The sequence below is a fragment of the Helicoverpa zea genome, chromosome 27 (genome assembly GCF_022581195.2).
Source record: "Helicoverpa zea isolate HzStark_Cry1AcR chromosome 27, ilHelZeax1.1, whole genome shotgun sequence".
NCBI lineage: Eukaryota > Metazoa > Arthropoda > Insecta > Lepidoptera > Noctuidae > Helicoverpa > Helicoverpa zea.
In genome coordinates this window covers 6379444-6394795 of record NC_061478.1, presented here as the reverse complement: position 1 = coordinate 6394795, position 15352 = coordinate 6379444, and positions in this window count along the sequence as shown.

Sequence of the window (15352 nt, the reverse complement as noted above, 5' to 3'; positions counted from 1 at the left end):
GGATACGAAGAGCGTTGTAAGCCCGCCGCGTGAAGTTGATCCATAGACTGCACTTTAATAATAGGTTAATTTTGGGGTTTCCAAAAGTACATAGATAGTTATTGGGTCGATATTTCATTTCAATTTAATTTTTATTAACTAGCTTCGGCTACTCAGCGCTGCCGAATAAGAAGTAGCTTATAGCCTTTTTCGATAAATGAGCTACTTAACACTGAATTATGTTTTAAATCAATCCAAGAATTCAGAAGATTAGCACGATTTCAATCAAACAAACCAACTCTTCAGCCCTATAATACTTAAGTAAGCATTTCATTACGTACTATGTGTTATAAAAGACACAAGAGTCGATATTATTTTTTAATAACAATAAATATTTATCATATAAAACGCATTTGGAAAAACTCGGTCTATCTAATGTTTACTATTTACTTTTCTCTAGCAAAGGGTCAGTAAATAGGCCTCATTTTGAACATATGTAAATTAGTTTCCTCAATTTTAAGAACACACGTTTTAGCAGCCATCTGTTACTTCCAAACACACAAATATGACTGACATAATGTTTAATATTATTACGTATTAACTAAACTAAGAACAAGTCATTCATTGAAGACGTAACTTTCACGTATTACAATTATATGAGTTTGCAGAAATATATTGTTTTTTGGGTCTTAAAATTTAATAGATAAGTTTTAGATGTTATTGCAATAGTTTAACGTATTTCTTTTGTTTGAAAATATAAAATTCTGCAGTTTTAAGACTATTTAGTAAGAATGAAATTACATAAAAATTAATAAACATCATCAGCCTTTTTATTGATTGCAGAGAATGAATGAGCGTTAATCACCACGATTGCTCAAAGCGGTATAGCAATTTCGGACTTTAAAATCCAGGTTTTCTAAAGATGTCTTTCACCATTCAGTCTTAGCTTAGAAAAAAAAAATATGTGAGAAAGTAGTTTTATATGTTCTTGCAAATAAATATCAAAATATAAGTAACTTTGAAAACTGACATTTATATTTACCTACACACACTATTAAAAATTGTCCAGTAATGTTGGCGAAATAGAAAGAAACGTAATTGTATTATAAGACCTATAATTGTAACCATATTTCAAGCAAATAAATCATATTCTACTCTATTTTCAAAACACTGCAAAGTTATCATCATCCTCCTGCCCTTATCAAATGTATTTGGGGTTGGCACAGCATGTTTTCTCCTTTTCTTGTCATAATATTCTATTCTTATTCTTTATTACACACTTAACATTAAATATATAAAAATAATACAGACAGTTTATGTACAATGGCGAGCTTAACCAGATTAACCTTTAATATATTCAGACCTTAACATACTGCAATTTGTTTTGGCATAAGTTTTACATCCGGCCGCCTGCCTGACGTTAACCCTCCTTGGGAATGCTATTCAGATGGTTGGTCGGCCACCTTGCCGGTAACAAAAAGTGCTGGTGGGCACTAGGCCTTATCTCACGGTCAGGGATGAAAAAAAAAACACTGCAAAAATAATAAAATATAAAGACCAGTAATATCCATACTATTCTAGTATATTTCCCACGTGCGCTCGCGCCGGTCACCGGGGCCTGTGCAACTTTATAAAAACATTATCAAATTGTGTATGGTTGTATTACCACACTTATGGGAATGCGTAATAATTAATTATTGCAAATCTTAATTATATTTATTAACTACTTACTTATACGGTTTTTGTTTTGTTTGCTGTCATGTAACATCCTTGGCTGTCGTTACGTGTAGTCAGAAGCCAGTAAGTCTGACAACAGTACAACCAAGGGGTATTGGGTTGCCCAGGTAACTGGGTTGAGGAGGTCAGATAGGCAGTCGCTCCTTGTAAAGCACTGGTACTCAGCTGCATCCGATTAGACTGGAAGCCGACCCCAACGTAGTTGGGAAAAGGCTCGGGAGATGATGAGCTCTTTGTTTTGTTTGAGGGCTCAATAGTCTTTCCTTGTAGATTTAATTTTAAAATGTTAATCCAGGTTCGTTCTTTGACATGTGACAGTTACTAACCATCTTACTCTATGTTATACATAGAGAGACTCAGCCGTGTGGAAAGCAACAATTCAACCGTCTTCAAACATATAAGTTTCTACCTGCCTAGTCTTTTCCAAAATATGTTGGTATTTGCTGCCAAACTTATCGGATGCAGCTGATAACCAGTGTGCCACATGGAGTGACTGCCTATCTGACCTCCTCAATCAAATCAAAGCTTTCAGTCGGTATACTAAAAACAGATTGTTGAAAATGTGCGTACAACTAAGTAATATGCATACTAACCTATGAACCCAAACAAACTATCGGCCGAGTTAAAGTTTAAGTGTTCCGGTACTCTTATAATACTATCTACCAGACTTCATTCCTTACTATTATTAAAATTAAAACCGACAAAGCTACTAACAAACATTTGCGACAACTAGGCCCACAAACAAATCATTTCAGAATCAGGCCAGCAGATTCCCACAATACGATAAGTATCGATATTTTTAAGTTCAACCATATAATTATGACGTTCCGACCTTTTGAAACAATTTGTAATGATAGTTCTAATGGTAGACCATTTGAAGATCACGATATTGATGTTAATATAACAATTATTAATGAAAGGGATGGTACCGTAGAAGTGGTGGCCTAGTGAGTAAAGAACCAACCTCGCAAGCATGAGTGCGTGGGTTCAATTCCATTTCAGGTAAGTACCATTGCAAACATTTCTAAGTATATCTTGGACATCAATGACTGTGTTTCGGATGGCACGTTAAACTGTAGGTCCCGGCTGTCATTGAACATCCTTGGCAGTCGTTACGTGTAGTCAGAAGCCAGTAAGTCTGACTACCAGTCTTAGGAGTATTGTGTTGTCCAGGTAACTGGGTTGAGGAGGTCAGATAGGCAGTCGCTCCGTCTAATAAACACGCTTGATAAATAATATGGTCAACGATCATAAGATTGGCGCGGTCGTTCCATGGACGGGTGACGATTTTATAAACAACCTATGATAGTATACCTTATTCTTGAAATATCTCCTATACAATTTAAAATATCATAAGTATTTACTCAAGGCCAATAAACTGAACAAATGCAATTGATGCACATACATAGTTGCATTTCGGGTGCATTGCGTACATTCTCCGGTCATTTCGAGCTTTGTCCTTTAAAGAGAACGTCTTGAATTTTAGTACATTCACTGACATTTAGCTTTAAATCCTTTTAACAGTAGGTCAATATCTAGGTTCGTTAAAATCTGGCTACTACATTTGGATTTGGAAAGAGGTAGCCTTACCCAGGTTGCCTATCTGACCTCCTCAACCCAGTTACCCGGGCAATCCTATACTCATCGACAAGAGTGGTTGTCAGACTTTCTGGCTTCTGACTACCCGTAACGACTACCGAAGCTATTCATTGACAGCCCGGACCTACTGTTTAAGGTGCAATCCGAAACATAGTTATTGTTTCGTCATCATTGGTGCAAAAGTTGACAAACTTTTCTAAGTTTTTACTCGTATGTACCTTCACAGGAGTAATTTTCTAACTTACTAGAAAACTTAGAAGAGTTGCATTAGTACTTGCCCGACCTGCAATCGAACCCACACTCATACTTGCGAGGTTGGTTCTTTACCCACTGGGCCACAACGACCTTTTTGCTCCTCAAGTCGAAAGAAAACAGAGTCTAAGTAAAATAACAGACAAACAAACATCATTTTGTAATAATTATTATATTACACACAATTGTTCTTGTAAATAATTCGAAATAATTGTAATAGCTTCGTGCGAGATTCAAACCTGCGACACGCACTTTGGCAGATGATTGCTCAACCACTACACCTAAAGATGTTGCTTTTGTGAATGACATACTTGCTACTCTGTTTACGGCGGTATTAATGGCATTCATTGGGAACTAAGTAAGACGTGGTGGCCTAGTGGGTAAAGAACCAACCTCTCGAGTATGCGGGTGTGGGATCGATTCCAGGGCAGGCAAGTACTAATGCAACTTTTCTAAGTATATCTTGGACACCAAAGGTTGAGAAAACGGGGAAGGAAAAACATCTTGAGGAAACCTGGACTGAGTCTGAAATCAGCAACCCGCATTGAGCAAGCGTGGTGATTAGCGCTCAATCTTGTCTCCGTGTGAGAGGAGGCCGCAGCCCAGCAGTGGGACGATAAAAAGGCTGTAACAGTTACTGTATTGGGAACTACTACACGCTGCCGGATAAAAAGATCAGTCAATGGGATCCCACCTCTCTTCCGCTGAAAAAAAGGATCCCACTCATCTCGATACTACTTGAATGATTTTTCTATTTTTGTTCGCCCGCCTCCAAAGGTAACAACTTTGGACACCTGGATAAATAGCCAAATCCTGAGATAGGTAAACACACTCCTCAGCTTCACTCGTGTCCCGTGTAAACTACTTCCTGTACCCGGACATAATATAATCTACAATATGTTGCTCAAGAATAATCTCGCTTTCCAACAGTGAAAGAAGTTTACAAATCGCTTCACCACAGAACGGTACAACGATAAAAATATCCTAGTTAAGTACCTATAGAAAATAGATTTATAAAAAAGACATCAAGATTTCTTTAAAGTAAGTAAACAACAGTATGACCTCTTTCTCTGCCTACACTCTTTTCTAAACTACAGCGTGAAGGCTCACAAGGTCGTTCCGAGAGCTATCATCGTTCCCATAACTATTTGTTTGCAAAACTAACTGTGGGCTAGAGCGACGGTATGGTCTTGATACTTTATAATATTTTTTTAAGTTTTTATTGGCAGCATCCTCCGAGCCTTTTTCCCATTTGGATGTTCCAGAGTCGGATTAACAGATGTGTATTGAAAGGTGGGTTGTGTTTTTGGTATTATTTTAAAGTAATTAACAATACAGTAAAGGTTAATAATTAAAAAAAAAACAATTTTCAGTGACTTTTGTGATTCACTATAATCTTTAGGTTATAGTGTCACAAAAGTCAAAAGTGGCCTGGTGGATAAAGGACCAACCTCTCAAGTATGAGGGCGCGGGTTCGATCCCAGGTCAGGCAAGTACCAATGTAACTTTTCTGAGTTTGTATGTACTTTCTAGGTTTATCTTCGACACCATTGGCTGTGTTTCGGATGGCACGTTAAACTGTAGGTTCCGGTTGTCATTGAACATCCTTGACAGTCGTTACGGGTAGTCAGAAGCCAGTAAGTCTGACACCAGTCTAACCAAGGGGTATCGAGTTGCCCGGGTAACTGGGTTGAGGAGGTCAGATAGGCAGTCGCTTCTTGTAAAGCTCTGGTACTCAGCTGAATCCGGTTAGACTGGAAGCCGACCCCAACATTATTGGGAAAAAGGCTCGGAGGATGAGATAATCTTTAGGTTATTTGGTGCTCACGTGTTTAGTAATTGAGTCATTTTTATTTATCTTAAGCGAAGAAGAAGAAGAAGAACCCTCTTCCTCAGGGAACTATGATATATCATTTCCAAGTTTTATCAAAATTCATCTCATTATTTATGCGTGAAAGAGAAACAAACATTTTTAACAATACATCCATCCATAGACACGAAGTTTCGCATTTATAAAACTTCCAGCCTCCGTTAGGTATCAAGCGAGCATTAAATTATAAAATGTAGGTACTCTCATTTTTGACATAAAAACGTCTAAAATCCAAACGAAAAAATCTCCGACTCCGATTGAATTCTGGTCTAAATTTTTTATCCAAAAGTATCAAAACTATTGTTCACTGAAGGTTCACCTAATCTGTGCGCTTACGCCCATCGTTTTCCCGCGCTCTTGCTACAGCCGACCCGGTAATAACCACTTGACTATAGCCACTGTCAGCAAATGCAATGGCTATTCTTGTCACACTCATTTATTAGTGGCTATTTTGAAAAGATATTTCATCAAAATCTTTTAGTTTCTGAGTGAAAGAGGAGAAATCATCATTTATACACAAATCGCATTAATAATATTGGTAGGATTTATTAAAACTTCTAACGACTGGTATTGACCGGGCATCAAGATTAAAAAATATACTAATTTTGCTGTCATAAAAACACAGTTCATGACTAACATTGCAAGGCAAAACCAAAAAAAACACAAAAAGGAAAAAAAATACAATATTTGTTTAAATGTTTCTTTGTAAAGTATCAAAAACACAAACCACTGAAGGTAGCTTTAATAGGTGCTCTTACGCCCATTCGTTTTCCCGCGCTCTTGCTTCAGCCGACTCGGTAATAACCACTCGAGTGTAGCCACTGTCAGCAAATGTAATGGCTATTCTTGTCACAATGAGTGCAACAGTGGCTATTTTGAGGCTATTTTTCTATAAAGCATGGCAAACTTTACGCTAATCATTATCAACTATATAATAAAGTCGTGGTGGCCTAGTGGAACCAACCTCTCAAGTATGAGGGCGCGGGTTCGATTCCAGGTCAGGCAAGTACCAATGCAACTTTTCTAAGTTTGTATGTACTTTCTTTGTGACTATGACTGTGTTTCGGATGGCACGTTAAACTGTAGGTCCCGACTGTCATTGAACATCCTTGCAGTTAGTAGCAGAATGCCCACTAAGGTTAAAACTGCTATTGCTATTCAATTTCTGTTCAATTTTGACATTATTATCTTAGCAGAATCGGGCCCCTGTTAGACTGGAACATAAAGAAATGGCTAGGCAGATGATAAAATCACGTGTTTACTAATAACCAATTAAATAAACTATCTCGACAAATAATTAATGCATCGCGTGATAGCAATTGTTGACAATATCTAAGTACATAATGAAATTATATTGAGCGTGCACTGTCGAAGTTTTTCTGTTTATTAGCTGTCCACGTGGGTAAATGGATTGACGTGTGACTTGATTAGGGTTCCTTAGGAAATGTAAGAAACTCCGGGATCCGGGAATTTTGCGAGATACCATCAAAATTCGCGTACATTTGTTCGTGAGCGAAAATATGTGCGCACAAAGTTGCAATGATAATAATACGTACAAGGCAGATTTCGGCCACGGCGGCTGTTCTAAGTGTGTAAACACTGATTTTACGTTCCAACGTAATCGCCTGATATGACTCACCATAAGTGCCGAACTTACGCGGCAGAAGTTCAGTTGCGCAATTTTGTGTGTATATTCTGTGTTCGACTTCGGTCGCGTACAATGTGTGTTCTACAGAATACGTTGCCGCCGAATTTCCGCTGAACTTACGCCCGACTGAAGTTCGGCTGTACGCTATAACGCAACGTAATTTCGGCATAATGTGTCGCCAGTAATTCAAATAGCATTGCAGGCGTAATCATGCCGAACTTCCGTCGCGTATTCTCGGCATAGTGTGTTTAGACACTAATATAAGGAGATCAGCCAGCTGCGCAGGACATATTATAGTGCACGAGCATTTGCTTGGACACAGGTGCACTCGCTATTCCTTCACTCTTATAGCTCGATGGGACGGCAATCCGACACCACTGGAGAGAGACGACGCGCAGGACCGACATTTACCTACGTGCTCTCAGATGCGCGGGTGTATCAATCACCAACTTTCTGACTCCGCGAGCTGCCAGACCCGGGAATCAAACCCGAGACCTCGTGCATAGCAGCCGCGCTTGCGACAACTAGACCACCGAGGCAGTTGTTATCAATGTTAGTAGATTATATTATACAAGGTGTTGATTTGCATTTGTGCAATATTTCAGGAGGTGGACATAAAATACGTAAATTATCATCGATTAGAATTACAGTAGACGGTAAATAGCTAATATGCGCTGCTTTTTTTTCATTGTAATGTCGTAGTATTTCAGAAGTAACCCAATTTTATGAATGAAATTTATGAATGTTCGTTGCGTATGCTTTGTGTTTGTGTGAGGGCGCAGCACGGTTTTAAGACCAGTAACACACGCGCCAATTTTAAACATGGCTAGGTGACATTAACGGATTTCGGAAAAAAAAATACGTACCAATTTTTTTGTTGGTTTTTATATTGCACGGATGTAAATCAACCGCTTGTATTATATATAGCAACAACTCGTAGGGGAATCTGGGGTCTGAAATTTTTTCTGACATGGATTATTTTCAAGAATTTCAAAATCTGTTTTTCTTTGTACCTGATACATAACATAACGTCATGGAAATTCCACATAACTGATTAAGTATATTAAAAACTACATTCCCATAATTATAACTAATTAATCTACATTATCTACTCATGCTTGATGAATGCAATTAAAAATAATATAATTATTAATTGGATTGTATTGTCTTTGAGCTGTCCACTGTCTTGTCTATGGGAAGGCGTATTTTTTTATGCAGAAGGTTAATAAAAAAGGAAGTTTTATATCCTAAATGGTTCTGCTGGTTTGAAGGTGCCTACTTACTTTTTTTTTAATATTTTAAGATTACTCTAATGAATTTTCTTTTTGAGTATTCATCATCATCAACGTGAGCCTTTTCCCAATTATGTTGGGGTCGGCTTCCAGTCTAACCGGATGCAGCTGACTATCAGTGTTTTTCTAGTAGCGACTGCCTTTCTGACCTCCTTAACGAAGTTACACGAACAATCCAAAACTCCTTGGTAAAACTGGTTGTCAGACTTCTCAATCAATCAAATTAAGTCAAGCTATGCTTAATTCGCAATATAAAGCGCTAAATAACACTACTATAAAAGTTGTAGCAAATTAGTGCCTATAAAGGAGATACAAAGAAACCAATCTAGCAGGCGCTTAGTAATTTCACATTATTTAATCCAAGTTTCACGAAACATGTAACACGAAAAATGTAGGTAGGTACCACTGACTAAAAATTCAATTTTTACTTGCGTTTAAAAAAGTGTTATACTACACTTTGGCCTAATTTTCCAATATATCTTTGTCAAAATTAACCAATAATTCATACGAAACACGATAAGTAGCACGTTTTTACTGCCGGATTTCCGGTAACCCATCATAGATTTTATTGACGACAAGTCAATTTGTTCACGATATAGTCATGTTACTAATGAATTAATTAGTATTTACCAATTATTACCAGGCAAATACCAATGCAACTTTTCTAAGTTTGTATGTTCTTTCTGAGTATATCTTGGACACCAATGGCTGATAAAAAGGTGAAGGAAAACATCTTGAGGAAACCTGGACTATATAGTCTGAAATCAGCAACCCGCATTGAGCAAGCGTGGTGATTAATGCTCAATCCTTCTCCGTGTGAGAGGAGGCCTGTGCCCAGCAGTGGGACGATAAAAAGGCTCTAACGGTAACAGTAACGTCTTTATAAGTATTTGTTAGCTACCCCCGGAACAGCCGGCCAAGCAACGGTTGACGCGGACGGTTCGTGGATGGGTGACCATCTTGTCATGAAGAGTTCTTCCGTGTTTCGGAAGGCACTTAAAATTGGTGGGTCCCAGCTGTCATTTGAACATCCTTGGCAGTCGTTACAGGTAATCAGAAGCCTGCTAGTCTGACCACCAGTTTTACCAAGCGGTATTCAGTTTCCCGGGTAACTAGGTTGAAGAGATCAGATAGGCAGTCGCTCCATGTGGCACACTGGTACTCAGCTGCATCTAGTTAGACTGGAAGCCGACCCCAACATAGTTGGGAAAAGGCTCATCAAAAAGATGAGTAAAACCACGAACCATGACTTATAGCAACCCCTACATTTTCCACCCTTCATGGGAAAGTACTAACCTTTTAAACTCACCCTCCCGTGAATTTTATTGAGCAAGCGAGCATCGAACCCTGTGATAGACTGTTATACATTTTTTTTATCATCAAATGACGGCTCCCGCTGTGGGTACAGCGTGAAGGAGTGTCAGACTCTTACTGACTAAAACCCACCATGTTCCTTCTTAAGCCTTTTATGTACCAGCGCCGCGGTAACTCGCGCGAACAATCCCGCAGCCCCGGCAGGCAAACTGTTAAACCTTACTGTTGCTTGTATAATGAATGCAAAAAGTTATCTTTTCTGTTTCAACTTTGAAAGGGCTGTAAAGTTACCATTTTTGATGAAATTTCGAGCAGTTTGTGTGCGATGAAATTCGAGAAAAAGATTTCAAAGAAGTTTTTGGGTACGTAATATTAGCTGCATCACCAACTTTTTTAAGTTTACTTTACTTTTATGCCTCTTCTCATACCGTGACGACAGAAGGAACGAGCATTAATCACCACTCTTGGCAGATTGACGATTTCAGAGGTTTCAGGTTTACTCAAAATGTTTTCCTTCACCTTTATTCAGTCCTTTATTAGTCTGAAACATACACTTAAAAAACTGTATTAATACTGTTTTTTAGAGAATGAAAGATTCACTTGTTTTTTTTTAACCATTGCCCAAAAACCAAAATCACCTCAAAATGCAACCCCTTAACTTGCAAGAGTCGGGCATCGAACCCGTGTCAGACGGACTACCCACTGAACCATAGTGCTACGTGAACCGTGCACCTGTGTGTCGTCATGCGTGGAGCGCGTGTATGTGTGAGTGTGTGGGCAGTAAGTAGCTTTACTTGGTTAAATTGTTTTTTTTTTTTCAGATTTTCGATCAAATCGACAAAGTCGATCTATTTTCGAAGATAACTTTAAAATTTAGATTTTTTATATAGGTAGGCATACAATTTGTCATTTTTTTAAATTACAATAAAAAAAATCACCCAATATTCTTCTTATTGAAAAATTGGGGAAATACTATACTTCGGCCGTTCAGAGAATGCGTTCCTGACACCTATCAGTTAGTCACGACTAGTGATGGGCACAACATAACACTGAGTTCGTTACCGTTCCTTCAAAATGAACCGCCGCATTATTTTAAGATTATTTTCGTTTTAAATTGGCGGAATCATTTGTTTTATATTTTAGTTATTTAAGTGGAAACCAAAAAAAGGTAATATTCATATAATAAAATTGTTTTATTTATTCTTTGTTACAAGTACATTGAATTGAATGTGCGAACAGAATATTAATCAGACTCCGATTTGCTTGAGGAGGTGGTGTCTTCATCATCATCTTCGCCTACATGTATAATTATATTATTATCAATAACAGAATCAATCCTGATATCTCGGTCTAACAAAAGCCGGGTAATCAAATAAAAACAGATCGAAAACACTTGAAAAACGTGGTCTATGCGCACGAAACGACAACGGACGACTGTTTTAGCGTCACAAAATGGCGGCCCATAACGCCATTTGGGGTTACCATTTTTAATCTAAGTATAAAAATGCGGTTTGGTCATAGTTTTATTTTTATATTTCATAAACGTTATAATTAAGTCTTATAGTCCATTATTTTCCAATTCTTAAAAAGAAAATCAAAACGTATTATTTTATATTATAACTGTATAAGAACAGATTACGATACTTGCCTGTTATTTTTAGCACAGCACTACAAAATATAAACCGCTGACATAACCTTGTAATTGCGCAGTATAGATTTAGAAAAATATTGTTTACCAAGTTATTTGACACTCAGTTTGGACCAAAATTATAACATTCATTGATTATTGATATAATAATGTTGTTTTAAATTTATTTCATCAATTGTTAAAACGGTAAACAATCAGCAAAAAATTTTTATCGTAACTGCAACGCCATTACAAAGTTACGTCGTCAGTTCAATCGCGATGTGTCAGGAACGCATTCTCTGAACGGCCGAACTATAATAATATATTTGTAGTTTCATGCCTATAAAAACCACTGCAGAATATTTGTATAAATTACAGATTTTTACACAATTGATTCATAAATGAATACAAAAATATAAATTACAGTTTTTTTTTTTTTTATTTACAAGAACAATAAATAACACCGGAGTAGAGTAATCAGAATCCACGTTAGAATATTACCAAAAAAATACATATCTTAAGTAAAATCTATCCAAAAAACAATGCAATATAATAATAATCCAGTCCACTCGACTAGGCTATGGGAATTAGGTTATTGCGAAGGTTACGCTGTTACAATGTTGGCCGATCAACTTTGACATTTTCTGATACGAAAAACACAACGAAATGTATCTACAGGGAATTTCACATGGGAATTTTTTTTTTCTCTTCCCACATTTTTTACCTTATTGGACTTATTGATAAACCTTTATGTCTTCTTATTCAGGAATACGTTACAATATATTAAAAAAAAAAGACACAAAACTAGTTAAATCAGTTCTGCGATTCTTTTAGGTAAGCTTTAATATACCTTAGGTACCTTTAACTTCCTCCTAAGCCTGACAAATACTATACCAAAAACCACAGAAAACTAGCTTTAGCTAAAAGTGCGATAGTCGAAACAAACATATCTTTTATTTCCTTATTTAAATCAGGCATCTTGGGCCCAAAGAAAATACTATAAATATGTACATATTTTTTTTTTTTTAAGTCAATTAAATAGAAAAAAACTTTAAAAAATCATTGCCAAAAATAGAAACAGAGCAACTTTTCACTCATACCCACGCATCACCTCTTCCATACAATATCCGTATGTTACACACGTAACACTCACACATGCATAACTTGTTACTCATGTAACACACACATGCATAACATGTTACTCATTTTACACACACATGCATAAAGTGTTACTCATGTTACACACACATACATAACATGTTATTCATGTATACATACCTATGTGTGACTCTTCAACAGGTGAACATATGTTAGTGTGCATGTATAGTGTGTTGTTTTTTGGGTTTAGCCGAGTTGTAGTAAGAAGGGATTTTAAGTTTGTATATATTTACTAGGCGAGGGTAATTATTGTTATTTTGCTGTGAAACATATCAAAAGAGCCTATAGTTGAATAAAAAAATAATTAGAAAAATACGAGAATTATTTTTATTATTCTGTTTTTTTAGTAAATATAGCAGGATAAAAACGGGGTGAGCTAAATAAAACTGTTTAAAAAAGCCTTTTTCAAGTACCTTTTCTCTTTAAATAAACATTGGTAACACTCTCTCCAGACATCTATACATATAATAAATCTGTAAAAAAACTGTGTCTGTACATTGAATATATTAAAAAAATAATAATTGGGTGGGGTTTAGAAACAGTAATGGAGCACAAATCCAAAAAAAAAATTCTGTCTGTTTGTCTGTATGTCTGTATGTCTGTATGTCTGTTTGTTTGTACACGCTAATCTTCCGAACTACTGAACGGATTTCAATGATTTTTTCTTTGTTGTATCAGTATTAGGCCTGGTCAACATATAGGCTATAATTTATCTTCGAAACTTGAAGACCTGATGCAGAACTCCAACAGACCAATAAAACTATAAGAGATACAAATATGGTGCCGTGGCAAAAATTGTTTCATTTGATGAGCATTTTCAGCTGAGATTATAAATTTTAAGATCTGGAACACCTGATGTGGAACCCCAAGAGCCCAGCTTCTCTGTACCATATACAGGTATGCCGTTTTAGCAAAAGTTGTTCAATTTGATAAGCACTTTCTATTGACTTATACAAATTGAAGATCTAAAACACCTGATGTGGAACTCCAGGGGCCCAGCTAGACTATAGCATATAGAGGTATGACGTTTTAACAAAAGTTGTTCAATCTGATAAGCACTCTCTGTTGACTTATAAAAATTGAAGATGTAAAACACCTAATGTGGAAACCCAGGAGCCCAGCTAGACTATAGCTTATAAAGATATGACGTTTTAGCAAAAGTGGTTCAATCTGATAAGCACTCTCTATTGACGTGTAAACATCGAAGATCTGGAACACCTGATGTGGAACTTCAAGAGCAATACTACACTTGAAATGTATAGAAATGAATGTTATGAAATAGGTATAGTGAATCAAAATAAGTAATTAGTCCGTCTTTTAGATAACCCTAAAATAATGGACACGCATTTTTCTTTTCTCTCTCTCACAAACAAATAATAACGAAGATACAACAACGCTTGAATTTCGTGTTAAGTCACTGCTTAGTACAAATTTTACATACCTAGACGTGGCGTCACGAGCCTCCACTCTCTAACTTTGTTGCGTTTTATCTTCATTATTATTTTGTATATCTCTTCCAGACCTCGGGACTACAGAGTTCCAAATTTTTGGGAGGCAAACGTGGGGTCGAAGCCAACACGCTGAAGCCCTTTTGAGACAACTTTAATGAAATGGTGACACAAAACCGACGATTATCCCTTTATACACTATAGAAATGAACCCAAGGACAATCCCCGGTGGACGTCGTTAAAAAAAAGACAATCCCCGGTTCTGTGCTAAACTATTGCTAACTATGGAGGAAAACTACTTGGGCTATTTTGATGGGATGTTAGTGGATGACAATGTATTAGGTACATGTAAAAACGGCAGGTGGAGACTCGCCACCTCACTTACTGTAACCAGTCACTGAATAGCAACAAGAGGGCAATAGGGACATGAGCGGCTGAAGGGTGAGGATACCTCGGCGGACTTTAAACGCGGATTACGCGCTCCCTGTGCTTACCATGAGGCACCTACCCTCCGAGCAGGGCCACTAATCCTGCTCTAGCGACTCCACTCTGGACGGCCAAGCCAAGCCAGAGGCGTGAGACCTACCCCCGTCATGGTTCACTCCGACCGGCCGGAGATGGGGGACAGTATACTCTCCCTGGAGAACTCAGTATATATAGCCCCGCGGGGTCGCTACTCCCCGTCATCAGCCTCAGATGTCTTGCGGTGCATATATCTCATTATTATTGTCGTTATTATCTCAAGAGCCTTTGTCCCAATTATGTTAGGGTCGACTTCCAGTCACGATGCAACTGAGTACCAGTGTTTTACAAGGAGCGACTGCCTATCTGACCTCCACAACCCGGTTACCCCTTGGTAAGACTTACTGGCTTCTGACTACCCATAACGACTGCCAAGAATGTTCAATGACAGTCGGAACCTACAGTTTAACATCCCCTCCAAATAACGGTCATTGGTATCCAAAATATACGTAGAAAGTACATACGAACTTAGAAAAGTTGCATTGGCAGGCACTTGCCAGACCTGGAATCAAAGACGCACGCTCATACTTGAGAGATTGGTTCTCTACCCACTAAACCACCACGAATTCCACTAAGTCACCACGACTTTGTCATCTATTTAATGTTTTTTTACGAAATAATACCTACGTGTAATATTTTTGCCACACACAACTTAAATGCGGTCTAATTAGAATCACTACTTTTATCCCTATGGTCACGTCTATTGCGACTATTCAGATCTTTGATTTTGCTGACCCCATAGTCGCTGGCATAAGGGACAGGATCCGCGTACGAAGTCGCGGGCAGAAGCTAGTTCTAAATAAGATTACACGTATTCCTCTTTAAATTCAATTAGGATCGGAATTTGGAGAATTCCTTTGAAGAAAACAAATTAGATTACAGGGGATGAATATTCAGAGGACAGCG